The sequence below is a fragment of the Lactuca sativa genome, chromosome 8 (assembly GCF_002870075.4).
Source record: "Lactuca sativa cultivar Salinas chromosome 8, Lsat_Salinas_v11, whole genome shotgun sequence".
In the NCBI taxonomy this organism is placed as follows: Eukaryota; Viridiplantae; Streptophyta; class Magnoliopsida; order Asterales; family Asteraceae; genus Lactuca; species Lactuca sativa.
In genome coordinates this window covers 81,211,053-81,218,598 of record NC_056630.2, presented here as the reverse complement: position 1 = coordinate 81,218,598, position 7,546 = coordinate 81,211,053, and the positions used below count along the sequence as shown (strand labels likewise).

General features: G+C 30.6%; 1 pseudogene; it reads right to left on the bottom strand.

The window, feature by feature from the left end:
• Positions 1-6,057: 6,057 nt before the first annotated feature.
• LOC111896074 (probable pre-mRNA-splicing factor ATP-dependent RNA helicase DEAH4) lies at positions 6,058-7,188 on the bottom strand (annotated as a pseudogene).
• Between the last annotated feature and the right edge of the window lie 358 nt (positions 7,189-7,546).

The following is a 7,546-nucleotide window of genomic DNA, read 5'->3' as shown; positions in this document are numbered from 1 at the left end:
TGCCAATAGGGCTTGAGTGACCTTGAACTTTTCAAGTCGATGAACACGTGGGTCGGGGAGAATTATTGGAGGATGTGGAGGAAGTGAAGCATGATTTCCATTTCTACAATCCAATCATGGAACATCATCTTCATGTGGAAAACTTTTTCCAAAGGATTCAGGAAGACCATAGTTGTTAGAATTTGACATTTACAAAACGGGATAAATTCAAGTTAGTTGATAAGAGACATTGATATAACACCCAAATGAAATATCAATGCTAGGACCCAACACAATATTCTACAACTCGGAAGAGGGATGCCATAATCTAGTTGCAGAATATTTGAAGGTAGGTAAATGACGATTTACCAATTTCCACCATGAAAACGAAAAAGAAGCTTAAGTTTTAAATGAATTGAAACTCTTAAATCTTTTAAGATTTATTGAACTTTTCAATGGCATGTTTAATCTCGATTATGCCCTTCAAGTTTGTGACTTGGATACCGAGGATCACAAACAAGGTGTGAATAACCATGCAAATTAGTTTGGTACTCTCGATATTTACCACCTAATCAATGTGTCGGTTAGCCACACACACTACATCGATCTATGATATTTAACGAGCTACCCATTGCCATCCTTCATTAGTCCTAGATTAATGTGTCGGTTAACCACACATGCTTCGCTAACTACTAATAAGGTGCAATGTGCAATTTCATGGGTTAGCACCAAATTCACACTTTTCCTAAAGTAACTAAGATTATGAATTTATAAAAGTGTTCAGTTACTTCATATTTCAGTATACTTATAATGGAAGGTTGTGTCATATCCTACCCGTTCGGCTAACGACCCTCCACTAGTCAAGAGTGCGGTGGGTAAGAGTGGATACTCATTCAATCACCATTTTATAGGCAATTTCCTTAAACACCCCTTATAGACCAGTTTCGTGAATGAGGCCTACTAACGGTAAGACTAACCTTTTACTTATACATATATAATATATTAAACTTTTAATTTTATATAGTATAAGGGTGTATTTTACACTTTAAAATACTAGACAGTCTAATTTTAATAAATTATACTTTTAATTTTATTGAATATAAACCATTACATTATGGATTTATTAATTTTCTTTTAATTACACACTTAATTAGTTTAATAAAACCATAAGGGTGTAATTTGAACTATTTAAAATACTTGGGTTTTAGAATTTAATATTTCAAAATTAAAACTTTTAATTAAATTTTAAATTCAAAAACTTGAGGGCAATTTTGAAACTTTTCAAAACTTTTAGATCAAATTTAAAATAAAATAATCATATAATTTTATCTCTATCAAAAATTTGACCTGATCTTCTTTATATAGTAAGATAAACACAATTCAAATTTTACAAATAATTATTTTATCTTAGAATCTTATAATTATCTTAAAATTTAACCATTATCTTTTAATTAGATTAGGATCTCAATTACCATGTCATAAAATCGAATTTTGATAAGTGAAACAACTTATGGTAATAATCCCATTCTAATTTTCAGCAAAAATTCGAAATTCTGTTGTCAGACTGTATTCACTTCGTGAACAATACTGTGTTCACATAATATATTAATAAATCATAATTAATCATCTTTTGACCATAAAATTAGTTCTAAATTAATTCTTGATCAATATTAATTAAACCATTTGATTTCTCTTTTAATATATTATTCACATAATAAATTAATAAATCATAATTAATCCTTTTTTTTTCATAATTCATCCTATCAGTTGCTAAGGTGAAGGCAACCCAAAATGACCATGCTCATAATCGGGTCAAGTACGTACATACCAAAATAGTTATGGACTTAGACACCTAATCCAACAATACTATCTTTAAAAAAACATTGACACGGTAATTATGCGAGCCGGATAGAAATGATTTTTTTGGTGTCAATTACCTTAAGAGTTATGAATTTTTGAATTCGAAATGTATCATAATCCACAAATCAAGGTAACGCTTCATCATGTATTGCTTTTCTTCCAATTACGTTTTGGTCCATAAGAGTGTTTCCATTAAACCAACATAAATTTAGTTTCCTTATTTCTCAACATTTTTGTTCTTGGTTTAATAATAGTTGTTAGTTCTTCAACAATTGGAAGCATCCATGTCAATATTCATTTGGGATTATTGATAAATTTGAGAATAGCATTATTACGAATAACCTTTATAAATACAAACGAAATACTGAGGCTTCGTAATATTTGTATTTAGGTAATTTTAAAGGGAAATTTGAAGTGTCAGTCAAAGAGCTGACTTTTCCGCGAGTCTTCCACCTAAATCAGGTGAGTGTGTAGTTACTTTCATGAATATTATTTTAATATAAAGTATTTATTTAAAAGTATTAAACATTTATTAAACGTTTATATGTGAATTAAATGCTTATTATCTGGAATATTTATTAAATGTATATTTGATAGCATATATCGTGTGAACCATATATGGTTATATATGTGTTAAGTGTTTATACGATATGTTACAAGAGAATCTTCATAAAAGTATTATTACTTAAATTAAGTATATTAAAAACCAGATTCTCTACGTTAAATATATACACCAAATTATAGTAGTGTTGTCTAAACATGTTTAGTATTGGAAGCTGATTACAAGGATTGTAATCGTATCTAAGTTTTTAAAACGATATGTATAAATGATGTTTAGATACAATTAAGTTAGATAATAGTATAGTTATACTCTATATCATGATAATATCATGAATAATTTATTAATTATAAATATTGAATTGGTCTAGTTACAAACTAAGGTTTATCAAGGATATTTAGTTAAAATTAAATTAAAAGAATATTTATTTATACCATGTATTGTAAAGATATTACATAAGTAGGAAATTGAATTGGAAGTTGATTACGAGTGTTTTAATCTTGTTTAGTTATAAACTAAGACCAATAGAGGATGCTTAGTTCAGTTAAGTTTGGATATTATGTAATATCATATTAAGGGTGTGTGTGATAGGCACGGAGAGTAGAACTTTGTTATGTGACATTATCAGGTGTCGATGTACGGATTACATACCGGAGTACGATATAGTATTTCTTTGGAAAACCATATATGGTGGTTCCGATCAAGCAACTGAAATGATATGTCTGGCTATGCAGTTATCGTGGTCAAAATTTCAATAGCGGTCACATGCCGCTATTTGAGATCGCGGTTATCGTGGTGATATAGCGGTTTTTTAATATTACGTATAATTTATAATTTTATATTATATTTATATAGAATTTATATATTTGAGTATTAATACTATAAGTCTATATAGAATTAATATCATCAAACCTAAAAAGTCAAATAAAAACATAACTTAATATTCTATTATATTAATATGGAAACTAGGTAGTGTAAAAGTATCAAATAGAGTTTAATTGGATTGCATGGGTTCAATATCGTATTAGTAGGTCGTGGTTGATTTAAGGAGTTAAGTCCCAAGTCGTGGCCTCATAGGCGTGGGTCGATTTACAAAATGCATTAATGGAGTGTGACCATGGCAACTCAAGTTGGCGTGAGTTCAAAAAGAGATGAGAAAAAGAGTTGTCGGTAGAAATAGTTGCTTTGAATGCTTTTAATTATGTTATTTGTTTGGGCTTTTTAAAATGAAAGTGTAGTGAGATCATTAAGACTAGTTTTTCATTGAAAAAAGTAACCAATTGGCCAAAAATGTGAACAAAAATGGAATAGCGCCCGTAGCGCCGTTATAGCGGTTATTGAAATAGCGGTGAATAGCGCCGCTAATAGCGGTACCGCGAAATGAAACCGCTAAACAGAAAATAGTGGTTCTTGATCTCCGCAAAACGCTATAGCACCGCTATAGCGCGCAATTGATAGCTTAGATGTTTGGTCATCTCCCAAAGTAAGATGACAACACTTGATTATTCTAAACGGTCTTGTAAATTACGTTTCTAGTGTGGACTTATAACCCACATACGTAGATGAGATGAAATACCATATTCATCAAATACTTTGATTCCTTGAGTTGCATTTATGACTTACATTGACCAAGGAAACCCCTAGTTGTATAGTAAAACCATTGCTCTAAACGATTCAACAATTGAGTTGATTCTTTATGATAACCATGGACTATGATTTGTGAGAATCTGTTGGGATGGGTATGCATGGATGTAATGTTATATATATATATATATATATATATATATATATATATATATATATATATATATATATATATATATATATATATGTGTGTGTGTGTGTGTGTGTGTGTATGTAAGTTATGGGATATATCTATATTGTTTGGTAACACTTGGTCTTGCAAGTTTGGTAATTATGAATTATAATCATAATAATATTATGGGATTGAAAACCATATGTGTCTCATCAGGTTTCCCAACCTTACCCACTCAAATTATATCCATCACATGTAATAAGGTTAAAGATGTTGGAACTTGATTATGATGTCGAGTGATTAAGAGACAACATCCAATATTGTTCAGGACCATAAGATCTTTATGCTGTAACATATGTTGTTCATTGATTATGACATCCTTAGGGTTTTGTATTTTTGAACAATATCTTTAAACAATATATTTTAGTAAAACAAGACAATTTCTACAAAATATTTTATTGTTAGTGGGATTTTTGGCATACAAAAATATTTTGATTTTTAAAGAGTAAAGAAAAGTTTTGTTTGGTTCTGAAAAATAAGGGATGTCATATAATATATGGATATTAGTATATTTGTATGCAATTCTCTCTCTCTCTCTCTCTCTCTATATATATATATATATATATATATATATATATATATATATATATATATATATGCAACTCCCTATTACATAAAAAATAAATTTAAAAGAACAAAAAAAAGAACTTACATTGTGGACATCAGCATTGCTCTGATTTTGGATCTAAGGTCCTTAGTAACCTCGGTAATCTGAGAGGTTTATAGTTTTTCATCTTGATATGAAATTAATACATCAGTAGAAGCTTCTCTACTAACATTATCAACCATATGTCCCCTTTTTGAACTCATCTCCCATTTTTCTGAATTTGAACCCTTTCAACATTGCAACAAACATTTTAGCACATTTTAGTCTCCCAACTATTAACTTTTGCAAATGGGAATCGGTTTCATTTGCATTAGAGGGTGGTTGCTTTTCCACCAAATTTACCATTTAGAATCCTTAATTTTGGTTGTTCGATGCCTTGTGTAGCAGCTTGAAGAATAGTTGCAGCTTGAGCAACATCCACTTGGACACTTTGTTTCTCTAACTTATATGATCTACCAAACCAGAACCATTAGGAAGATATGAAGGAGGATGCTTTCTCTTCCTGACTAAGTTTTTGCTACAAATAAGAAATGGAAAAGTTAATATTTATAATATGGTGAAGATTTTTTAATCCATTTAGTAACATGTTTAAAAAAAGTGTACCTTCATCCAGGAAGCAATGTATCTTCCATTGATAACATAGAAACTACACTCTCAAAGCTTGAAGTAAACAACCATATTCATTCGCCTCAATTAAAGTCCTTGTAAGTGAAGGTTCCAAAGGAAGGTCTATCAAAAAATAAAATTTTCAATATATTGTTTCAACTCAACAATCAGCATATGCTAATATAATAATGAATTTAAGATCTAGTTATAAAAAATAAAATGGAATATTTTTATTGTTTATCCTATATACGCAATGGTCCCATTTTCATCTAAAGCATCATTCATAAATATTGAAAATTTGACATAATAACAAAGTTTCTTGAAGGTGTTGAGACTTTCTTACACATCACCATCAACAGTTAAGGAAGTTTCAACAATGTTTGTCGCAATAATGAAATGCCTACGGTTTGGAGTGGAGGATTAAACGCTCACATCTATAAATTACACAAAAATAGTTATTATATAAATATAATAATAAAATTGTTATTTGATAGATAAATAAATAGTACTCTCTTGCATTTTAGGTGGCAATGAATCGTGAAGTGGTAGGACTATGAAATCCATACAAGACCCTACTTCAAGGCTTTGAATTCTTTCCTCTAGTTTTGATACCAATTTCTTTTTGTCATCCTAACAGAACCCCATCACTTTCTAATAAAAAATATAAGAATATTAACTATTACAAAAAAAAGAAAATAGATATGCTAAGACATGAAATTTGAATTACCAGACCAGTCATAAATATCAAGAATGTCCCAGTACAGCTTATTAACGTGTATGACTACAACAATGTTGACCATTAAAAGAGTCCAAGAAGTTTTAATAACAATGAAGGAGAATAAATTTTGTGCTTACCAATGGTTTTTCCAGAGAAGCTTTTATAGAACTTTTGGGTTGTTCTGCACAATATAATATTTATCCAATGAATAATTTCTGAATAACGTTTAGGACTGGACAATCAGAGAAAACTATTGACAACTTTTCACCATTCAATAGTAGTCGAAGTGATCAAAAATTTCAAATTGGAAGCACGCAATCTAATCAACCTTTTCACCAACCCCATTAATATATCCCTATAAAAAATGGCTCATTAGCTTTGCCTTTAAGGGTTAAGTTATGAGATAAAGTATGAGTTCTTTATGTTTTTGGACTCTTTTCATGAGCTTAATCTAATATGAAAACATAATATGGTTTCACCTCAAGGTTAGAAAGACTTTTACGGAGGAGTACTCCATCAGTAAGACAATTGGTCACACCATGGTATAAACTATCATTAGAAATCAGTATAACTTGCAAGAAGTGGATATTAAAGATGGCATTATAGGGAATGAACTTATTAAAAAGAATCGATTTACTTAATACAAGTTCTCTCTGAAGTCTTGTTCTCGAATCTTATGGCATAAACAGCTTCATGATCCAATCAGACACCAAGCTCATGTGCAACCCTTCTGTACTTGTGAAGAAAGAAAATAAAGTTGGGAAGTAACCATTTAAAAGTAATTCATAAAAACATGAGTGGAAAAAATTAAGTTCTGATTTGATTGGTGAGAATATGATTACCTAGAAATAGATATGGCGACGACACGACAAGGCTAGGCGACGATAATGGTTTTGACCTTCGTGTTAGCCACTTCTGTATAAAATCTCGGACAGTTGAGTCCTCTTCCATGAACTAGTCTCACTAGTTAACACCACTATTGGATTCTGATACACATTTTCCAATATCTTATCTTAAAAATTTAGAAAATGGAGGTTCACCATTGAAATTGATTTGAACAATAAGAACCAGGTTTTTGGGCCGATTTTATTTGGAGGGAAATGGGCTAATAAACGTAAGAAACGTCGACATGTATAATCCATTTTGAGGCGTTGGAAGTAAGAGGCAATAGGGTTTCATCGATTTTCGACTGTGGCGGGTGATGGAAGAGTTGGTGACAACAGTATTGCAACACCAGGGGAAAAAAATGGTGGAGAGTGGGAGATAGAACGAACCCTATATCTCCTAAGGTGGGGTTTTCTAACTTTTTGGGATATTTTTGCCCCGTTAGCTACTAAGGATGAGACCCACATTACCTATAAAAATTATAAAATGAAAATTAATTTTAGGACGCGTAAAATG